Consider the following 24655-nt stretch of genomic DNA (forward strand, 5'->3'; position numbering starts at 1 on the left):
ATATCATCTGCAAAAAGTGATATTTTGACTTCCTCCTTTCCAATTTGTATCCCCTTGATCTCCTTTTGTTGTCGAATTGCTCTGGCTAATACTTCAAGTACTATGTTGAAAAGGTAGGGAGAAAGTGGGCAGCCTTGTCTAGTCCCTGATTTTAGTGGGATTGCTTCCAGCTTCTCTCCATTTACTTTGATGTTGGCTACTGCTTTGCTCTAGATTGCTTTTATCATGTTTAGGTATGGGCCTTGAATTCCTGATCTTTCCAGAACTTTTATCATGAATGGGTGTTGGATCTTGTCAAATGCTTTTTCTGCATCCAACGAGATGATCATGTGGTTTTTGTCTTTGAGTTTGTTTATATAGTGGATTACATTGATGGATTTTCGTATATTAAACCATCCCTGCTTTCCTGGAATAAAACCTACTTGGTCAGGATGGATGATTGCTTTAATGTGTTCTTGGATTCGGTTAGCGAGAATTTTATTGAGGATTTTTGCATCGATATTCATAAGAGAAATTGGTCTGAAGTTCTCTATCTTTGTTGGATCTTTCTGTGGTTTAGGTATCAGAGTAATAGTGGCTTCATAAAATGAGTTGGGTAGAGTACTTTCTACTTCTATCTTGTGAAAAAGTTTGTGCAGAACTGGAATTAGATCTTCTTTGAAGGTCTGATAGAACTCTGCACTAAACCCGTCTGGTCCTGGGCTTTTTTTGGCTGGGAGACTATTTATAACTGCTTCTATTTCTTTAGGGGATATGGGACTGTTTAGAAGGTCAACTTGATCCTGATTCAACTTTGGTACCTGGTATCTGTCCAGAAATTTGTCCATTTCGTCCAGGTTTTCCAGTTTTGTTGAGTATAGCCTTTTGTAGAAGGATCTGATGGTGTTTTGGATTTCTTCAGGATCTGTTGTTATGTCTCCCTTTTCAGTTCTGATTTTGTTAATTAGGATTTTGTCGCTGTGCCCTCTAGTGAGTCTAGCTAAGGGTTTATCTCTCTTGTTGATTTTCTCAAAGAACCAACTCCTCGTTTGGTTAATTCTTTGAATAGTTCTTCTTGTTTCCACTTGGTTGATTTCACCCCTGAGTTTGATTATTTCCTGCCGTCTACTCCTCTTGGGTGAATTTGCTTCCTTTTTTTCTAGAGCTTTTAGATGTGTTGTCAAGCTGCTAGTATGTGCTCTCTCCCGTTTCTTCATGGAGGCACTCAGAGCTATGAGTTTCCCTCTTAGAAATGCTTTCATTGTGTCCCATAGGTTTGGGTACGTTGTGGCTTCATTTTCATTAAACTCTAAAAAGTCTTTAATTTCTTTCTTTATTCCTTCCTTGACCAAGGTATCATTGAGAAGAGTGTTGTTCAGTTTCCACGTGAGTGTTGGCTTTCTGTTATTTTTTTTGTTATTGAAGATCAGCCTTAGTGCATGGTGATCTGATAGGATACATGGGACAATTTCAATATTTTTGAATCTGTTGAGGCCTGTTTTGTGACCTATTATGTGGTCAATTTTGGAGAAGGTACCATGAGGTGCTGAGAAGAAGGTATATCCTTTTGTTTTAGTATAAAATGTTCTGTAGATATCTGTCAGATCCATTTGTTTCATCACTTCTGTTAGTTTCAGTGTGTCCCTGTTTAGTTTCTGTTTCCATGATCTGTCCATTGGTGAAAGTGGTGTGTTGAAGTCTCCCACTATTATTGTGTGAGGTGCAATGTGTGCTTTGAGCTTTACTAAAGTTTCTTTAATGAATGTGGCTGCCCTTGTATTTGGCGCATAGATATTCAGAATTGAGAGTTCCTCTTGGAGGATTTTACCTTTGATGAGAACAAAGTGCCCCTCCTTGTCTTTTTTGATGACTTTGGGTTGGAAGTCAATCTTATCAGATATTAGGATGGCTACTCCAGCTTGTTTCTTCATACCATTTGCTTGGAAAATTGTTTTCCAGCCTTTTATTCTGAGGTAGTGTCTATCTTTTTCTCTGAGATGTGTCTCCTGTAAACAGCAAAATGTTGGGTCTTGTTTGTGTAGCCAGTTTGTTAGTCTATGTCTTTTTATTGGGGAGTTGAGACCATTGATGTTAAGAGATATTAAGGAAAAGTAATTGTTGCTTCCTGTTATTTTTGTTGTTAAAGTTGGCATTCTGTTCTTGTGGCTGTCTTCTTTTAGGTTTGTTGAGGGATTACCTTCTTGTTTTTTCTAGGGCATTGTTCCCGTTCTTGTATTGGTTTTTTTCTGTTATTATTCTTTGAAGGGCTGGATTCGTGGAGAGATAATGTGAGAATTTGGTTTTGTCGTGGAATACTTTGGTTTCTCCATCTATGGTAATTGAGAGTTTGGCTGGGTATAGTAGCCTCGGCTGGAATTTGTGTTCTCTTAGTGTCTGTATAACATCTGTCCAGGCTCTTCTGGCTTTCATAGTCTCTGGTGAAAAATCTGGTGTAATTCTGATAGGCTTGCCTTTGTATGTTACTTGACCTTTTTCCCTTACTGCTTTTAGTATTCTATCTTTATTTAGTGCATTTGTTGTTCTGATTATTACGTGTCGGGAGGAATTTCTTTTCTGGTCCAGTCTATTTGGAGTTCTGTAGGCTTCTTGTATGTTCATAGGTATCTCTTTCTTTATATTTGGGAAGTTTTCTTCAATAATTTTGTTGAAGATGTTTGCTGGTCCTTTGAGTTGAAAATCTTCATTCTCATCCACTCCTATTATCCGTAGGTTTGGTCTTCTCATTGTGTCCTGGATTTCCTGGATATTTTGAGTTAGGATCTTTTTGCATTTTCCATTTTCTTTGATTGTTGTGTCGATGTTCTCTATGGAATCTTCTGCACCTGAGATTCTCTCTTCCATCTCTTGTATTCTGTTGCTGATGCTCAAATCTATGGTTCCAGATTTCTTTCCTAGGGTTTCTATCTCCAGCGTTGCCTCACTTTGAGTTTTCTTTATTGTGTCTACTTCCCTTTTTAGGTCTAGTATGGTTTTGTTCATTTCCATCACCTGTTTGTATGTTTTTTCCTCTTTTTCTGTAAGGACTTCTACCTGTTTGATTGTGTTTTCCTGTTTTTCTTTAAGGACTTGTAACTCTTTAGCAGTGTTCTCCTGTATTTCTTTAAGTGATTTATTAAAGTCCTTCTTAATGTCCTCTACCATCATCATGAGATATGCTTTTAAATCTAGGTCTAGGTTTTCGGGTGTGTTGGGGTGCCCTGGACTGGGCGAAGTGGGAGTGCTGGGTTCTGATGATGGTGAGTGGTCTTGGTTCCTGTTAGTAGGATTCCTACGTTTACCTTTCGCCATCTGGTAATCTCTGGAGTTAGTAGTTATAGTTGACTCTGTTTAGAGATTGTTCTTCTGGTGATTCTGTTACTGTCTCTCAGCAGACCTGGGAGACAGATTCTCTCCTCTGAGTTTCAGTGCTCAGAGCACTCTCTGCTGGCAAGCTCTCTTACAGGGAAGGTGCACAGATATCTTGTTTTTGGACCTCCTCCTGGTCGAAGAAGAAGGCCCAAAACAGGGCCTCTCTCAGAAGCTGTGTTGCTTTGGCAGTTCCCAGAAGCTGTCAGCTTCTGTGGTGCAGACTCTCACCTGTGCAGACTAAAATCCTAAGTTCCAGGGAGTCCTGGAACCAAGATGGTGACCGCTGCTGCTGAGGCTGAGGCCGCCTCCTAAGCCAGGTGGACACCTGTCCTCTGGTCGGGATGGTGGCCGGTTGTCTGCGGCCCGCCCAGGCTGCTGCCTCAGCGGCTCTGTGCTTCCGCCCGTCCCAGAAGCTGTCCGGTTCTCTGGCGCACCCTCTAACCTGTTCAGACTAATTTCCTAAGTTCTGCTGAGTCCCGGAACCAAGATGGCGACCGCTGCTGCTGAGGCTGAGCGATTTGGTTCATTTCATCCCAAAGGTTCAACTCTGTAAACTCCTAACATTTCTGTTTCCTGAGACACTGACTCTGTTTTTCTCACTTTAAAGGTATAAATTATAGAAAATGAGGAGGAGAAAATGAAAATATGAATTGTAAGGAAGTTTCATAAACAATTTTACTCAGCTCTTTACGTAGTTTAAGCTTCAGCTAAAAAGCCAGGCTCCCTTACAAGGCATGAATGTAAATTCAGCATTGAGATGCTGAGTGTTCTGTTATCATAAATATGTAAGTATAGAATTATTATTTCCTCAAACTAAGTTGGTTCCTTTATTATTACCTCAGGATCATAAACATTTCTTTGTGTGTATTCATGCTCATGTGTCTGTAGGTCTACTTGTACTTACTTAAATATGTGTGCATGGGTTAAAAAGTCAACCATGATTACTGTTAGGAAGATATCCACTTTTAAAAAAACAAAACAAAATAGACAAAACAACAACAGCAAAAACCAGGCTCTCTTACCAACCTAGAATTTGCTAATCAGGCTAGACTGGCTACCCAGAAAGCTCAGAGATACCCCTGTCTCTGCTTCTCAGAACTGGGATTACAAACAGCAAACTATCATAATCAGCTTTCTTTATGAGTTCTGGGTAATGCATGGTGTTGGCATAAAAGCAGAAACATTGATCAATGGAATCAAATTGAAGATCCAGACATAAATCCAATACCTATGGACAACTTATTGTTTTCTAAAGAAGCCAGAAATACACACTAGATAAAAGAAAGCATCTTTAACAAATGGTGGTGGTCAAACTGGATGTCAGTATGTAGAAAAATGCAAATAAATCCATATTTATCACCTCACACAAAACTCAAGCCCAAGTGGATCAAAGACTTCAACATAAAGCCAGAAACACTAAATCTGATAGAAAACAAAATGGGGTATAACCTTGAACACCATAGCACAGAAAACAGCTTCCCTGAACAGAACACCAATAGTGAAGGGGCTAAAATCAACAATAAATGAGACCTGATGAAACTGAAAACCTTCTTTAAGGCAAAGGGCATAGTCAATCAAACAAATTGGCAGACTATGGAATGGAAGAAGATTTTTACTAGCTCTACATGTAATAGAGGACTAATACCAAAATGTATAGAGAACTCAGGAAACTAGATAACAAAAATAACCTAATTCAATTAAAACTTGAAGAACAGATCTATACAGAGAATTCTCAAGAAAGGAATTGTAAATGGCTGAGAAACACTTTTAAAAAATGATCAACATCCTTAGCCATCAGGGAAATACAAATCAAAACTACTTTGAGATTCCATTTTACACCTGTCAGAATGGCTAAGATCAAAAACACTTATGACAGCTCATACTGGTGATGATGTGGAGCAAAGTCAACACTTCTCCATTGCTGGTGGGAGTGCAATTTTGTCAAGCCACTATGGAAATAAAATATGGCTGTTCCTCAGGAAATTGAGAATTGATCTACTTAAAGACCCAGCAATACCATTCTTGGGCATTTACCCAAAGGACTCTCCATCCTATCACTAGGACACTTGTTAAACTTTGTTCATCTTGGCACTAATCACGGAAACCCAAACTGGAAACAACCTAGAAGAATGGATGTAGAAACTGTAATACATTTACACACTGGAGTATTATTCAGATATTTTAAAAATGGCAACATGAAATCTGTAAACAAAGGGATGCTACTAGAAGAAATTATCCCGAGTGAGGTAACCCAGACTCAAGTAAATGATAATCAAGCTCCAGTACACAGACCCAGAGAGATTAGGTTAAGAAGAGGGCTCTAAAGAGTGAGCATGGATATCTCCCTGGAAGGGGAAATAGAATAGATTTTGTGGATGAACTAATCAAGTGTGGTCAGGAACATGACATATCAGGTGGGGGAAAAGGGTGGAGCAAGAAAATGTGGGAGAGCCAGCGGGAATTGGGGGACAGTTGTTGAGGGGTGGAAAGCTAGAAAAGTGGAAACTAATCTGTGAGGATGACCCTAGTGAGTGCTCTCAGTATTGGCACATGCAGAGTCTGAACATTTTTAGCCAAGCAAGGCTTCAGTGGTGGGGCAGGGTTGCATTTGCTCAAGTTGCTGGCTGAGGGGGTCCCATGAAGATCCCCAAACAACCCAGACTGATACTAGGCAGAGGGTCACTTTCCCAGAAAACTGACAGAACAGCCTCATTGCTGAGGACAACATCCACACAGCTCATTGAGAGTAGAGAGCTGGTACCTGCATGGAACCTTCCCCCTGCATTCTAAACTCTGGACACCAACCTAGTCACAAAACCTTATGGCTATAATTTGCACTGCCTGAAAGATGTGGTAGGATGACGGAAGCACAGAATTCATGTGACTGCCCAATGAGTGTGTGGTTTAACTTGAGTCCAATGCCTAGACAGGGAACCCATACCCTATACTGCCTGGATGGACAGAAACAAGATATTAGATAGCCCAGAGACCAAGGGCAGAGTCAAATAGAGTCTTAAAAAATTAATAAAATTATTCCTAAAGATATTCTGCTGAACTCATAGATTGGTGCCTTGTCCAATTGTCATCAGAAAGGATTCTGTTAGCAGCAAATTGGGAGCCAGTGCAGAGACCCACAGCCAGACACTATGTGAAGAGTCTAAATCACAGGTCTCCATTGAGTCCTTCCCCCCAGAGCTCAACTAATCTCTCAGAAAAGAGGGAAGAAATATTGCAGGAGTCAGAGAGAATAGTGGATACCAGGAGAAGATGGACCACTGAATGAACCAATCAGGACTCACATGAGCTCACAGAGACTGAAACTCAAGTAGAGGCCTACATAGGTCCACACCAGGTCCTGTGCATATAGGCTGTAGTTTTTATCTCAGTGGTTTTATGGGACTTTTAAAGGTGGAAGCCAATGTGTTTTTGACTCTGTTGCTTGCTCTTGGGACCCTTTTCCTGCTATTGGGTTGCCCAATCTATTCTCAATATGAAGCCTTTGCCTTGTCATGTTGTATCTTATTTTGTTGTTCCTGTGTTGTCACTTGGAGATCTATACCTTTTTGAAGGGAAACAGGGGGATGTGAGTCTGAAAGGGAGTGGAGGTGTCTGTGGGGTTTGTGAGGAATTGGGGAACAGGAAAATGGCATTGGGATTGTACGGGAGAAGAATTTATTTTAAATTAAAAAAATGAACTCCACCAAGAATGGACCTCTGTCACTATCAGATATTCTCATATTCTCTACTTTTATGGTAGATGTCTTCCTTATCTGCGTTCTTTTGATGAAATAACACTAAACAGGAAAGACTTTTTCTGACTCCATCTACATTGAATATCTGCATTGAATTTTCCTCAAGGATCCGAGGTGAAAAGAAATTAAGGTGTAATTAACCTTAACTAAACACTTCTTAAAATAATTTCTTTACCTTTTTCAACATAGAAAACAAACAGACTTGCATCTAGGGAAAAAGCAATCATTTATTATATGTTAACTCCATTTAATTTTTGAACAGCTGGAAATTACCCACACTTCACACAGATAGGAAGAAAATTCTTGAATTTTTTTAAAGGTGTAATTCCTCTTTGAAGTATATATACATATGAAACAATTAAACTTTATTTCAACATTATGCTTTTGATTCTTTCACTAAAGGATTTAATTACTATTTATACTCTACTATTTATCTCAGAATAAATAACATTGTCCATAATTACTATTGTGTCTCTAACAGTGTCATCTGTCCAGCAAATGAGCATTGTTTCCTCAGAGACAGAATACTTGAGTACTATAAGAATCATTTGCTTCCCAGATACTCATTTGCACTTTCGAGCAAGGAAAACAAAACCTAAACAGCCCCACATAGTGCTCTCCTAGTTTGCTGTATGTATGCTTTACATTGCTAGAAAAATGCTCTTCCCTCTACAGCATGACCATGAATATGGGGCCAACAATTTTGTTTTCAGGAACCTATCCTAGCTAAATCTTGTCATTTTTGAACCAGTTTTGTCACCTCTGTTTTATGTCAAAATGATATACTTGAACACTGAGCTATAGCAAGGAAAATGTATTTATTTATTGTTAGGCTGTTCTTCACAAGTAATGGGATCTGCCTCAGGCAGGCTGAGTGTGGATAATGGATTCATTTTTATTATCAACACAAGTATACACCCAGTGGATAAGAGTCAGCACCAAATCTCTTGACCTCTTCATACTATTTGATTAAAGCAACTTTTCAATAAATGTGTTACATGAATAACCTTTTCATCAGAATGGGATCCTCCCAGATTCTCAAGTTTGGATATTTATCTTATAAGCATCAGTATAGGATGCCCTTGAATGAATATCAACTTTTGATCATCAGGTTTGTTGTCTGACTTAGATGGAAAATTTAGAATTATAGTAAAACATGCTAGAATTTTAACTAAGGAATGTCAGAGGAAAAACACTAAATTAAGAGCCTGACAACAGGAAGCTAACTAGCACAGATTTAAAAACAAATAAACAGTGCAAATAGAATATCTGGAAAATAAATGTTTCTTACAGTACTCATGTCTTCTGTCTCCCAGAATAATATCATTATTCCTAATGATATCCTGTTATACCTATAGATCAATGCCCAGCACAGTCATCATCAGAGAGGCATCCTCCAGCAGATAATGGGAGAAGGTGCAGAGACTCAAACCAAAAAATAAGAGGAGCTCAGGGAACCCCATAGAAAATGGGTAGAAAAGATTGTATGAGTCAGGGGGCTTGAGATCAGGAGCAAACAGACCATGGAACCAACTAAGTAGGGTTCAAAGGACCTCACAGAGACAGTATCAAAGCCTACATGAGTCTATGATAGGTCCTGTACATATACCTTATGGTTGAGTAGCCTGTAGGTTTAGTGGGACTCCTAACAATGGAGGGTGTCTCTGACTCTTGTCTGCTCTTGGAGCCCTTTTCCTCTTCCTAGGTTGCCTTGCCCAACATTGATATGAGGGTTTGTGTCTGATGATATTGTATCTTGTTATGCTGTATTTGGTTGATATTCCTGGGAAGCCTGATCAGGGTGTATTACATGAGAGAAGATTTTTTTTTAAAGAACTTGACAACACAAACACAGTGAGGAAAATATTATTTGCCAAAACCTTTCCAATGACTAGCAGTCTAAGACAGAAACATCCCCAGGTGAATGAATGGCATGAAGCTGTGAATGGAGCTGAGACAGGGTAAGGCTTCACTAGTGTGCCCATGTCCCGTGTTCAGTGCCTGGAATCACAAGCACTGAATAATAAAAAATTTGTGGCAATAAATACTAGTAACTTCTTCAAAACCTCATAAAAATCTACAAATGAGACACAACTCAAATATGGTAAATATAAGGGAATGAATTTTATTTTCTTACTAGTACTCTCCTCCCACACTACTGGCAGTGCAGTGTTTTGTCCCAGGCATAACCTCACCAAAGAGGAAAAAAAGCAGAGACTTACAAGTTGGCCTATAAATTCAAAATTAATAGAAAAATGAATTATTCATCTATATTTATAGCCTATGTACAAGTATCTGACCTGTGCCATCATAGCTGTTTTTCTTATGTGAATTAATAATTGATAAGGGACTAGTTGCTTTCAAATACCAAAAAAATCCTTTTCTACTTTTTCTGTAACACCACTTTTTTTTTCTAAATATTAAGATCCTAGTGTAGCCATCATCATTTCTAACAACCTAACAACCTGAGGCTATAAACTCTCAAATCTCTCCATCTTTAGCACCATTAGGCCTCAATGTTATTAAGGGATGCAAAGATGATAACAATTTGCTTTGGTGCAGTGTCATCCTGATGAAAAGTGCTCCCCAGATGCAAGATTTATTAAAAACAAACAAACAAACAAAACACACACACACATTTGCTTTAAACATTTTCTTTAAAACTGAAAATAAACAGTTGGTATTTTTAGTACCTTATAATTGGAAGCTTCATACATAACAATAGCTAGCTCATCACCATTATCTCCATGTTTTTTGGAGCTAAAAATAAAGTTACTTTAAAATAATAAAATAGGCTTTCTGCTCGGCCGTTCTCCTGTATAGGAGGCAGCCATGGCGCCCAGCTGGAATGGCATGATCCTGAAGCCCCACTTCCACAAGAATTGGCAGCAGCGAGTGGATACTTGGTTCAACCAGCCGGCACGCAAGATCTGCAGGTGCAAGGCCGGGCAGTCAAAACCCCTCGACACGCGTCCAGCCCCATCAGGCCCATTGTGAGGTGCCCTACAGTTAGATACCACACCAAGATCCGGGCTAGCAGGGGCTTCATCCTGGAGGAATTCAGGGTGGCTGGTATCCACGAGAAAAAGGCTTGCACCATCGGCATCTCTGTGGACCCAAGGAAGCGAAACAAATCCACTGAATCACTGCAGGCCAACGTGCAGCACCTGAAAGAGTACCGCTCCAAGCTCATACTTTTCCACAGGAAGCCTTCTGCTTCGAAGAAGGGAGACAGTTCTGCTGAAGAACTTAAGCTGGCCACCAAGCTGACAGGACCTGTGATGCCCATCCGGAATGTGTACAAAAAGGAAAAGGCCAGAGTTATCACAGAAGAAAAGAAGAACATTAAGGCTTTTGCCAGTCTCCAAATGGCCCGTGCCAATGCCTGGCTCTTTGGCAGCAAAGCAAAAAGGGCGAAGGAAGCTGCAGAGCAAAACGTTGGAAAAAAAAAAAAAAGTAATGCGCTGTTGGAGAGTTGCAATAAATTTTCCATAAGGCAAAATAATAATAATAATAATAATAATAATAATAATAATAAGTGCAGATCTGCAGAGGGCCAGGGCTGCACTCTTTCTGCCTTTCTCCTCAACTCCAGCAGCCAGCAGCAACACTGGTCTTTGCAGGCCAGGAACCTGTGCATGATGCCCCCCAAAAAGGGAGGAGATGGAATTAAACAACCTCCAAGACTTGGAACCTCACAGAAAATTGGTATTGTTAGATTGTGAAACGTTGGGAAGGCCACCTTCTTCGATGGATTAAGCAGTAGTTAGGCTTGAGGAGAAAACATCCTAGCCTGCACTATTGATCCTATTGAGAGTAGACCGTCTGTGTCAGATGAGAGGTTTGACTTTCTCTGCCAATATCACGAACCAGGAAGCAAGATTGCTCCTTTCCTAATGTAGAGGCTTTTGTTGGCTATATGAAAGGTGCTCATAATGGGCAGGGCATGGGGAATGCTTTTTATCCCACATTAGTGCCTGGGAGGGGGTTTTTCACTTAACACATGCTTTTAAAGGTGATGATATCACACGTTTTGAAGGAAGTTTAGATTCTACTCAGGATATAGAAGTAATTCATGAAGAGCTTCAGTTGAGAGATGAGAAAATAATTGGGCCCAGTATAGACAAACTAGAGAAAATGGCTGTGAGAGGAAGTGATAAGACACTAAACACCAAGCCCAAATGTATTTTATATATATATATATATATATATATATATATATATATATATATATATATATATATTACTATGCAAATCTAGGGTTACAGATCAAAAGAAACCTATTCACTAGAATGACAAAGAGATTGAAGTTTAACTCAAAACTATCTACTTGGTTAATCTTTCTGAAAAAAAAACTATATAAGAAAGAAAAACAAATGGTTGATAATATCTGTCTACTAATCTATCCATACAGAAGATACTAGAAGGAAAAATCCTATACAAACTACACCCAAGAAAACACAAGAAATTAGGCATCCTGACTCGAGCCCCGGGCTACCTTGCCAGCAGAGTCTCGTCCAACACCCGCAAGGGCCCACACAGGACTCCCCACAGTATCCTAAGACCTCTGGTGAGTGGAACACAGCGCCTGCCCCAATCCAATCATGCGGAACCTGAGACTGCGGTACATAGGGAAGCAGGCTACCCGGGCCTGATCTGGGGCACAAGCCCCTTCCGCTCCACTCGAGCCCCAGGCTACCTTGCAAGCGGAGTCGCCTGACACGGGCAAGGGCCCACACAGGATTCCACACGGGATCCTAAGACCTCTAGTGAGTGGAACACAACTTCTGCCAGGAGTCTGGTTCGAACACCAGATATCTGGGTACCTTCCCTGCAAGAAGAGAGCTTGCCTGCAGAGAATACTCTGCCCACTGAAACTAAGGAGAGTGCTACCCTCCAGGTCTGCTTATAGAGGCTAACAGAGTCACCTGAAGAACAAGCTCTTAACAGTGATAACTAAAACAGCTAGCTTCAGAGATTACCAGATGGCAAAAGGCAAACGTAAGAATCCTACTAACAGAAATCAAGACCACTCACCATCATCAGAACGCAGCACTCCCACCCCACCTAGTCCTGGGCACCCCAACACAACCGAAAATCTAGACACAGATTTAAAAACATTTCTCATGATGATGATAGAGGACATCAAGAAGGACTTTCATAAGTCACTTAAAGAATTACAGGAGAGCACTGCTAAAGAGTTACAGGCCCTTAAAGAAAAGCAGGAAAACACAGCCAAACAGGTAGAAGTCATTAAAGAAAAACAGGAAAACACATCCAAACAGGTAATGGAAATGAACAAAACCATACTAGAACTAAAAAGGGAAGTAGACACAATAAAGAAAACCCAAAGCGAGGCAACGCTGGAGATAGAAACCCTAGGAAAGAGATCTGGAACCATAGATGCGAGCATCAGCAACAGAATACAAGAAATGGAAGAAAGAATCTCAGGTACAGAAGATTCCATAGAGAACATCGACACAACAGTCAAAGAAAATACAAAATGCAAAAGGATCCTAACTCAAAACATCCAGGAAATCCAGGACACAATGAGAAGACCAAACCTACGGATAATAGGAATTGATGAGAATGAAGATTTTCAACTTAAAGGGCCAGCTAATATCTTCAACAAAATAATAGAAGAAAACTTCCCAAACATAAAGAAAGAGATGCCCATGATCATACAAGAAGCCTACAGAACTCCAAATAGACTGGACCAGAAAAGAAATTCCTCCCGACACATAATAATCAGAACAACAAATGCACTAAATAAAGATAGAATATTAAAAGCAGTAAGGGAGAAAGGTCAAGTAACATATAAAGGAAGGCCTATCAAAATTACATCAGACTTTTCACCAGAGACTATGAAAGCCAGAAGAGCCTGGACAGATGTTATACAGACACTAAGAGAACACAAATGCCAGCCCAGGCTACTATACCTGGCCAAACTCTCAATTACCATAGATGGAGAAACCAAAGTATTCCACGACAAAACCAAATTCACACAATATCTTTCCACGAATCCAGCCCTTCAAAGGATAATAACAGAAAAGAAGCTATAAAAGGATGGAAATCACGCCCTAGAACAAGCAAGAAAGTAATCACTCAACAAACCAAAAAGAAGACAGCCACAAGAACAGAATGCCAACTCTAACAACAAAAATAAAAGGAAGCAACAATTACTTTTCCTTAATATCTCTTAATATCAATGGACTCAATTCCTCAATAAAAAGACATAGACTAACAGACTGGCTACACAAACAGGACCCAACATTCTGCTGCTTACAGGAAACCCATCTCAGGGAAAAAGACAGACACTACCTCAGAGTGAAAGGCTGGAAAACAATTTTCCAAGCAAATGGACTGAAGAAACAAGCTGGAGTAGCCATTTTAATATCGGATAAAATCGACTTCCAACCCAAAGTTATCAAAAAAGACAAGGAGGGACACTTCATACTCATCAAAGGTAAAATCCTCCAAGAGGAACTCTCAATTCTGAATATCTACGCTCCAAATGCAAGGGCAGCCACATTCATTAAAGACACTTTAGTAAAGCTCAAAGCACACAATGCACCTCACACAATAATAGTGGGAGACTTCAACACACCACTTTCTTCAATGGACAGATCGTGGAAACAGAAACTAAACAGGGACACAGTGAAACTAACAGAAGTTATGAAACAAATGGACCTGACAGATATCTACAGAACATTTTATCCTAAAACAAAAGGATATACTTTCTTCTCAGCACCTCACGGGACCTTCTCCAAAATTCACCATATAATTGGTCACAAAACAGGCCTCAACAGATACAAAAATATTGAAATTGTCCCATGTATCCTATCAGACCACCATGGCCTAAGACTGATCTTCAATAACAACATAAATAATGGAAAGCCAACATTCACGTGGAAACTGAATAACACTCTTCTCAATGATACCTTGGTCAAGGAAGGAATAAAGAAAGAAATTAAAGACTTTTTAGAGTTTAATGAAAATGAAGCCACAACGTACCCAAACCTATGGGACACAATGAAAGCATTTCTAAGAGGGAAACTCATAGCTCTGAGTGCCTCCAAGAAGAAACTGGAGAGAGCACATACTAGCAGCTTGACAACACATCTAAAAGCCCTAGAAAAAAAGGAAGCAAATTCACCCTAGAGGAGTAGACGGCAGGAAATAATCAAACTCAGGGGTGAAATCAACCAAGTGGAAACAAGAAGAACTATTCAAAGAATTAACCAAACGAGGAGTTGGTTCTTTGAGAAAATCAACAAGATAGATAAACCCTTAGCTAGACTCACTAAAGGGCACAGGGACAAAATCCTAATTAACAAAATCAAAGACAAAAACCACATGATCATCTCGTTAGATGCAGAAAAAGCATTTGACAAGATCCAACACCCATTCATGATAAAAGTTTTGGAAAGATCAGGAATTCAAGGCCCATACCTAAACATGATAAAAGCAATCTACAGCAAACCAGTAGCCAACATCAAAGTAAATGGAGAGAAGCTGGAAGCAATCCCACTAAAATCAGGGACTAGACAAGGCTGCCCACTTTCTCCCTACCTTTTCAACATAGTACTTGAAGTATTAGCCAGAGCAATTCGACAACAAAAGGAGATCAAGGGGATACAAATTGGAAAAGAGGAAGTCAAAATATCACTTTTTGCAGATGATATGATAGTATATATAAGTGACCCAATTCCAACTCAATTCTTCAACGAATTGGAAGGAGCAATTTGCAAATTCGTCTGGAATAACAAAAAACCTAGGATAGCAAAAAGTCTTCTCAAGGATAAAAGGAATCACCATGCCAGACCTAAAGCTTTACTACAGAGCAATTGTGATAAAAACTGCATGGTACTGGTATAGAGACAGACAAGTAGACCAATGGAATAGAATTGAAGACCCAGAAATGAACCCACACACCTATGGTCACTTGATCTTCGACAAGGGAGCTAAAACCATCCAGTGGAAGAAAAACAGCATTTTCAACAATTGGTGCTGGCACAACTGGTTGTTATCGTGTAGAAGAATGCGAATCGATCCATACTTATCTCCTTGTACTAAGGTCAAATCTAAGTGGATCAAGGAACTTCACATAAAACCAGAGACACTGAAACTTATAGAGGAGAAAGTGGGGAAAAGCCTTGAAGATATGGGCACAGGGGAAAAATTCCTGAACAGAACAGCAATGGCTTGTGCTGTAAGATCGAGAATTGACAAATGGGACCTATTGAAACTCCAAAGTTTCTGCAAGGCAAAGGACACCGTCAATAAGACAAAAAGACCACCAACAGATTGGGAAAGGTTCTTTACCTATCCTAAATCAGATTGGGGACTAATATCGAACATATATAAAGAACTCAAGAAGGTGGACTTCAGAAAATCAAATAATCCCATTAAAAATGGGGCTCAGAACTGAACAAAGAATTCTCACCTGAGGAATACCGAATGGCAGAGAAGCACCTGAAAAAATGTTCAACATCCTTAATCATCAGGGAAATGCAAATTAAAACAACCCTGAGATTCCACCTCACACCAGTCAGAATGGCTAAGATCAAAAATTCAGGTGACAGCAGATGCTGGCGAGGATGTGGAGAAAGAGGAACACTCCTCCATTGTTGGTGGGATTGCAGGCTTGTACAACCACTCTGGAAATCAGTCTGGTGGTTCCTCAGAAAATTGGACATAGTACTACCGGAGGATCCAGCAATACCTCTCCTGGGCATATATCCAGAAGATGCCCCAACTGGTAAGAAGGACACATGCTCCACTATGTTCATAGCAGCCTTATTTATAATAGCCAGAAACTGGAAAGAACCCAGATGCCCCTCAACAGAGGAATGGATACAGAAAATGTGGTACATCTACACAATGGAGTACTACTCAGCTATTAAAAAGAATGAATTTATGAAATTCCTAGCCAAATGGATGGACCTGGAGGGCATCATCCTGAGTGAGGTAACACATTCACAAAGGAACTCACACAATATCTACTCACTGATAAGTGGATATTAGCCCCAAACCTAGGATACCCAAGATATAAGATACAATTTGCTAAACACATGAAACTCAAGAAGAATGAAGACTGAAGTGTGGACACTATGCCCCTCCTTAGAATTGGGAACAAAACACCCATGGAAGGAGTTACAAAGACAACATTTGGAGCTGAGATGAAAGGATGGACCATGTAGAGACTGCCATATCCAGGGATCCACCCCATAATCAGCATCCAAACGCTGACACCATTGCATATACTAGCAAGATTTTATCGAAAGGACACAGATGTAGCTGTCTCTTGTGAGACTATGCCGGGGCCTAGCAAACACAGAAGTGGATGCTCACAGTCAGCTAATGGATGGATCACAGGGCTCCCAATGGAGGAGCTAGAGAAAGTAGCCAAGGAGCTAAAGGGATCTCCAACCCTATAGGTGGAACAACATTATGAACTAACCAGTACCCCGGAGCTCTTGACTCTAGCTGAATATGTATCAAAAGATGGCCTAGTCGGCCATCACTGGAAAGAGAGGCCCATTGGACACGCAAACTTTATATGCCCCAGTACAGGGGAACGCCAGGGCCAAAAAGGGGGAGTGGGTGGGTAGGGGAGTGGGGGTGGGTGGGTATGGGGGACTTTTGGTATAGCATTGGAAATGTAAATGAGCTAAATACCTAATAAAAAATGGAAGGAAAAAAAAAAGAAATTAGGCATCCCACAGCAAAACCAAAAGAGAATCTCTCTCTCTCTCTCTCTCTCTCTCTCTCTCTCTCACACACACACACACACACATACACACACACACACAGTAACACATTCAAAATCAGAACAACAGGAACTAACAATCATTGGTCATTGATATCTCTCAACATCAACAGGCTCAATTCACCTATAAAAAGATAAGGGCTAACACATTAGATGTGTAAACAAGATCCTCCATTCTGCTGCATATAAGAAATACTCCTCAGAAACAAAGATAGACACTATCAGAGTGTAGAGGGATGGACAAAAAGATTTTCCAAGCAAATGTCCCCAAGAAGCAAGCTGAAATAACCTTTCTAATATTTAATAAAATAGACTTTCAACCAAAAGTAATCAAAAGAGATGGGGAAGGACACTTCACACTCATCAATGGAAAAGTCCACCATGATGATGTCTCAATTTTGAACATCTATGCCTCAAATACAAGGGAACACTTTCAGATGGAAAAACAAAACAAAACAAAACAAAACCTTTACTAAAACTCAAAACACGCATGGAAACCCACACAGTAATAGTGAGTAAAGAAATTCAACACCCCACTCCCACCAAGAGGAAAGTCATCAAAACAAAAACCAAACAGAGGAACAATGAAACTAACAGGAGATATGAACCAAATCGATTTAACAGAAATGTCATATATATATATATATATATATATATATATATATATATATATATATATATAGAGAGAGAGAGAGAGAGAGAGAGAGCATTTTACCCCCGAAACAGAAGAATATACCTTCTTCTCAGAACATCATGCAACTTTCTCCAAAATTGACCATATAATCAAACACAAAACAAGCCTCAAAAAATACAAGAAGATTGAAATAACCTCTTCTATTTTATCAGATTGCTATGGACTAAGGTTGGACTTCAACAACAACAGAAACAACAGAATGCCCACATTCTCATGGAAAATGAACAACTCTCTAGTTGATAACTTGGTCAGGGAAAAAGTAAAAAAAGAAATTAAAGACTTTCTATAAAAATGAAGGCACAACGTACCCAAACTTATGGGGCACAATGAAAGCAGTGTTAAGAGGGAAATTAATAGTACTAAGTACCTTCATAAAGAAATTAAAGTGATCTCATACTAGCAACTTAACAGCACCCCAGAAAACCCTAGGAAAAAAAGCAAACATACCCAAGAGGAGTAGACAACAAGAAATAGCCAAACTCAGGGCTCAAATCAACCAATTAGAAACAAAGAAAACAATATGAAGAATCAATAAAACCAACAGTGGGTTCAATCTATGAGACCACAGTTACTGTGATACCTAAACCACACAAACTAAGCAAGACAACTTCAGACAAATTTCACTTATGAACATTAATGCAAAAATAGTCAATAAAATTCTTGCAAACTGAATACAAAAACACATCAAAAACATCCTTCACCATGATCAAATACACTTCCTCCCATGGCTTCAGGATGGTTCATTATATGAATATCCATCAACATAATATACTATATAAACAAACAGAAAAACAAAGAACACATGATCATATCAATAAATGTTGAAATATCCTTCATGTTAAAAAACGGGATCAGGAATTCAAGGCAGACATCTACACATATTAAAAGCATTATATACAGCAAACCAATAGCCAACATAAAATTAAATGAAGAAAATTTTAAAGCAATTCCATTCAAACCAGGGTCAAGACAAGACTGCCCCACTCTCTTCATATCTATTCAATATAGTATGTGAAGTTCTAGCAAGAGCAATAAGACAACAAAATGAGATCAAAGGAATAAAAATTAGAAAATAAGAAGTCAGAGTGTTACTATTTGTGGATGATATGTTAGGATATGAAAGCAATCTCTAAAATTCTACCAGAGAACTCCTAGTGCTGAAAAACAACTTCAGGAAAGTGACTGGATATAAAATTAACTTAAATTAATCAGTAGCCTTCTTATACAGAAATCATAAATGAACAGAGAAAGAAATTAGTGAAACAGCACCCTTCTCAATAGCCACAAAATATGTAAAATATATAGGTTTAGCTCTAACCAAGCAAGTAAAAGATATATAGGACAAGAACTACAATCCATGATGATCTGGAAGATATCATCCTGAGTGAGGTAACCCAATCATAAAAGAACTCACATGATATACACTCACTGATAAGTGGATATTAGCCTAGAAACTTTGAATACCCAAGATACAATTTGCAAAACACAAGAAAATCAAGAAGGAAGATCAACGTGTGAATACTTCATTCCTCCTTAGACTAGGGAACAAAATACCCATGGAAGGAGTTACAGAGACAAAGTTTGGAGCTGAGACGAAAGGATGGACTATCCAGAGACTGCCCCACTCGGGGATCTATCCCATAATCAGCCACCAAATGCAAACACTATTGCATATGCCAGAAAGATTTTGCTGACAGGACCCTGATATAGCTGTCTCTTGTGAGGCTATGCACTGGCAAATACAGAAGTGGATGCTCACAATCTATTGGGTGGAACACAGGGCCCCCAGTGGAGGAGCTAGAGAAAAAACCCAAGGAGCTAAAGGGCTCTGCAACCCTACAGGCGAAACAACAATATGAATTAACCAGTACCCCCAGAGCTCATGTCTCTAGCTGCATATATAGCAGAAGATGGCCTAGTCAGCCATCATTGGGAAGAAAGGACCCTTGGTCTTGCAAACTTTATATGCCCCAGTACAGGGGAACACCAAGGCCAAGAAGTGAGAGTGTGTTGGTAGGGGAGCAAGGCGCTGGGGGAGGGTATAGCTGACTTTCAGGATAGCATTTGAAATGTAAATGAAGAAAATGTCTAATAAAATATTGAAGAAAAAAAAAGAACTACAATCCCTGAAGAAAGAAACTGAAGAAGATATCAGAAGATGGAAACATCTTCCATGCCATGGATCAGTAGGATTAATATAGTGAAATTGGCCATCTTACCAAAAGCAGTCTACAGATTTAATTCAATCTCCATCAAAATTCTAACACAATTCTTACAGACCTTGAAAGAGCAATTCTCTACTTCGTATGAAAAAAAACAAAACAAAACAACAACAACAACAACAACAACAAAACCCACAAGAAAATAAAAAAAAAGGATAGCCAAAATAATCCTGAACACTAAAAGAACTTCTGGAGGAATCACCATCCCAGACCTAACACTGTACTGTAGATCAAAATTGATTTTAAAATATGCATGGTATTGGTACAGAAACAGACACATTGATCAATGCAGTCAAACCAAAGATCCAAAAATAAACCCACACAGCTATGGGCATTTGATTTTCTACATGGTACCAAAACCATGTAGAAAATGGAAAAAAAGAAAAAATACAATGGAAAAAAAGAAAGTATATTCAACAAATGGTGCTGGTCCAACTGGATGTCTACATGTAGAAGAATGCAAATAGATCCATATTTATTACCCTGCACAAAACTCAAGTCCAAGTGGATTAAGGAACTCAACATAAAACTGGATACAATAAACCTAATGGAAGAGAAAATGGGAAAGAGCCTTGAACACATTGGTACAGGAGACAATTTCCTGAACAGAACACCAATGACTCAGGTTTTAAGATCAACAAATGAAAAATAGGATGTTTTGAAACTGAAAAGATTCTGTAAGGCAAAGGACACTGTCAACAGGACAAAATAACAGCCTATGCAATGAACAAATATCTTCACTAATTCTACAATTGACAGAAGGCCAATATCCAAAATATATAAAGAATTTGACAAGTTAAACTCCAAAAAAAAAAACAAACAACCCAATTAAAAGATGGGGAAGATAACTAAACCAAATTCTCATGAGAGGAATCTCAAATGGCTGAGCAATGTTCAAAATCCTTAGTCATCAGGGAAATGCAATCCAAAATGACCTTGAGATTCTACCTTACACCAAACAGAATGGCTGAGATCAAAAACCCAAGGAACAGCACATGTTACAAAGGATGTGAAGAAAGAGGAACACTTCTCCATTGCTGGTGGTGTGCAAACTTGTACAACCCCTATGGAAGTAAATCTGGAGGTTTCTAAGAAAATTGGAACTAATTCTATCTGAAGACCCAGCTATTCCTAAATAAAGACCCAGAAATAAACATATACAGCTATGGACACTTGGTTTTCCACATAGAAGGCAAAAATAATAAAATGGAGAGAAGAAAGCATGTTCAACAAATGATGCTAGTCCAACTGGATATCTGCATGTAGAAGAATGCAAAATAGATCCATATTTATCACCCTGCCAAAAAAAAAAAAAAAAAAAAAGAAAAAACTCGAGTCCAAGTGGATCAAGGAACTCAACATAAAACTGGATACAATAAACCTATTGGAAAAGAAAGTAGGAAAGGTATACTCAAATGATGCTCAAACATACCAAAGGAAATGTGCTCCACTACATTCATAGTAGCCTTACTCATAATACCCAGAAAATGGAAGCAACTCAGATGTCCCTCAATCAAAAAATGGATACAGAAAATGTGGTTTATTTACACAATGGAATATTATTCAGCTATTGAAAACAAAGACATCATGAATTTTGCAGGCACATGAATAGAACTAGAAAACATCATGCTCAGTTAGGTAATTCAAACTCAAAAGGAAAGCTATGGTATATATTCATTGATAAGTAGATGTTAGCCATAAGGGACTGAATACAATGGTAGACCCAGAATATAATCAAGAAGGAAGGTCAATGTGAGGATATTTGGACCACACAAAACAATCATAGGAGGCAGAGGGAGGGAGGGAATAGGGGGAAGTGAGGAATAGGGAATGGGGAAGCAGGATCAGGTATTGGGAAAGAGAGAAGAGTGGCCCAGAGGATCAGGGAATGAATGGAAATCTGTAAGTACAGATTGAGTGACCTTATCCAAGTTACCTAATAGGGAGGACATGGAAGCTGAAGATGCCACCTCCTGCAGACAGGCAGTACCCACAGTGGGAGGGTAGGGATATCAACCCATCCACAAAACTTTCAACCCAAAATTTGTCCTGTCTAAAAGAAATGCAGTGATTTAGCAGAGACTAAAAGAAAGATCAACCAATAACCAGCCCAACTTGAAACTCATACAAGCATCAGTCCCTGACACTATTAATGATGTTTTTATGACAGGAGCCTAGCTAGCATAACTAACCTCTGAGAGGCTCTACCCAGCAGCAGACTTGATCTGACATTTTCCTCAGGGCATAGTTTACAATCTTAGTTGAGTTTTTCACAAAGTCAATACAGCAGAATTCTTTGAATAAGAGTGTGTGATAAATCCTAGATTTCAAGAAGCCACGATTTTATTTATTTTACCTATGCAAAGTGTTGGCAGCATGTAAAAACTTACCCAAGGATTGTGGATGGCTATATGAAAGAATCTAACGGGAGATTCACTAGCTCCAAAATTCACCCGCCACCAAAATTTACTACTAAAATTTCTGCATAGCCTTGTTCTACCTCCTTTTACCTCTGTCTACACAATGAAAGAGCTTTGAGATGTACAGTTGAACTAAAAGAAAACAAGTATTTTCTATGGTTTAAATTCTCTCTCTCTCTCTCTCTCTCTCTCTCTCTCTCTCTCTCTCTCTCTCTCTCTCTCTCTCGCATGCGCGCATGCCTTTTCTCATGATACAAGAGCAGAAATAAAATATTTTGACAGTGAACCATTATGAATAGCCATGAATGACATAACCTATAATTTCCAAATATGCCCTCAAGAGTCAAGTGACAAAAGAAAGTTGCAAGTGGAGTCCACATTACATATGAGTCCTTTGAGAAAACATTGTGTGTCTAAAGAGTTGTCCTTTCAATGCATTTCCTGTCCCAGATATGTTTAATCTCGTATTCACTTTTTTCCAGTTAGAATCATGATTATGAACAACTGTAGATTATAATAGGTACTCTGACAGAATTCTTCTAAATCATCCATAATATAGGGTGCCTTAGTTAGGGTTTTACTGCTGTGAACAGACACCGTGACCAAGGCAAGTCTTATAAAACAACATTTAATTGGGGCTAGCTTACAGGTTCAGAGGTTCAGTCCATTATCATCAAGGTGGGAGCATGGCAGTATCCAGGCAGGCATGGTGCAGGAGGAGCTGAGAGTTCTGTGTCTTCATCCAAAGGCTGCTAGTGGAAGACTGACTTCCAGGCAACTAGGGTGAGGATCTTATACCCACACCCACAGTGACACACCCATTCCAACCAGGTCACACCTATATCAACAAGGCCACACCTTCAGATGGTGCCACTCCCTGGTCCAAGGATATACAAACCATCACATAGGGACTAAATGTGATTATTCTTAGACCTCCTTTCTTTTGTTCTTTCTGTTTCTTCCTTTGCCAGACTTGAATACTCATCACATCTCAAGAGTTACAAAATAATTCATACTTTATTTAAAGTTCATTTTGTTTTGTCTAAGATGGGGTCTTATGCAGTTCATGCTGACCTAGAACTCACTATGAAGCTCAGGCTGGCCTTAAACTCATGTATGATTTTTCTGCCTCCACCTTCCAAGTACTAGGATTATAGGTATATAATACAATACAATGCCTTCAAGTGGCTCTTTATTTGTTTGTTTGTTTGGTTTTGTTTTGTTTTGTTTCGAGACAGGGTTTCTCTGTATAGCCCTGGCTGTCCTGGAACTCACTCTGTAGACCAGGCTGGCTTCGAACTCAGAAATCCGGTTTTTTGTTGTTGGTGGTAGTGGTGGTTTTGGATTTTTTTTTGTTTTTTGTTTTTTGTTTTTTGTTTTTGTTTTTTGTTTTGTTTGGTTTGGTTTGGTTTGGTTTGGTTTGGTTTCAAGTGGCTCTTACTTCATTTTGAAGGAAATGTATAAAGTAATCTATACTTGCTATCACAACATGTATTCATCAGTTACTATTGAGAATACTCTCATCAGATTATGAAATATATATTGAATAAACATTTATAACAGAATTTTGTGTAATATCCCAAAATAATTCATTCTTCAAAAAAACTGGGAAGGATTTTAGCTTATTGCTGCTATTGATATGTAGTATCAATAATAGCTAAATTTCATAATCAACTAGAGTCAATTTAATCTCAAACTTTCTGCAATTATCTGTAAATTCTACAGTATGCCTTGGGTATTAACTTTATCTTCAATTTTCTATATTTCCAAGTCTCCCATCTCGTCTATTAAGTGTCAGTCAATGCATTAAGTACTCACTGTCATGAAGCGCAAAGCTCATCCATGCTCTAACATGCCGAGACTCAGATAGCTCATGACTACAAATATGAATGTCATGTGGCAATATATTGATATGCTGGGGGCAGAAGCTTTTAAATTATTGCCACTGATATATTATAACTGCTCTGATTGCTAACTTTAGTACTTCCCAGAGCAAAATTGTCTCCTCACTAGTATTTAAGAAAGAGTCAAAAAGGGAGATTTTATTAATACCTAAACCCTATATCATGAAATAACTACCACCATATTTAAGTATATGAAATATGTGTATAAGAAACAAAGAATGAGAGACACACACACAAAATGAGAATGAGTTTTTTAAATACAAATTCCATTCAGTGGTTTCACGGGAGTGGAAAATCACTGGAGTGAATCAATAGTGACTTGAAAAGGAAAAATGTATAAAAACACAGTGTTGTTTTAGATATAATTTAATATGTAGGTACTTAATGTTTAAACAGTTTTCACCTATTGTTTTAATAATTGAATCCTATTGTCCAATTATATAGTCAAAGACTAAGCAAACAGGAAATGTTGCCCTGAAGTTATCATTGTTACTGTTTCTAACTTGCAGTACCAGATAATACAGGTACAGTTGTGTGACTTGA

General features: G+C 38.9%; 2 pseudogenes; both read left to right on the forward strand.

Annotated features, from left to right (window-relative positions):
• On the forward strand, positions 9896-10602 carry Gm12466 (predicted gene 12466; annotated as a pseudogene).
• Gm12467 overlaps positions 10742-24655 on the forward strand; it is an 81422-nt pseudogene continuing 67508 nt past the window's right edge.

Source organism: Mus musculus, chromosome 4, assembly GCF_000001635.26.
Source record: "Mus musculus strain C57BL/6J chromosome 4, GRCm38.p6 C57BL/6J".
Classification (NCBI taxonomy): domain Eukaryota; kingdom Metazoa; phylum Chordata; class Mammalia; order Rodentia; family Muridae; genus Mus; species Mus musculus.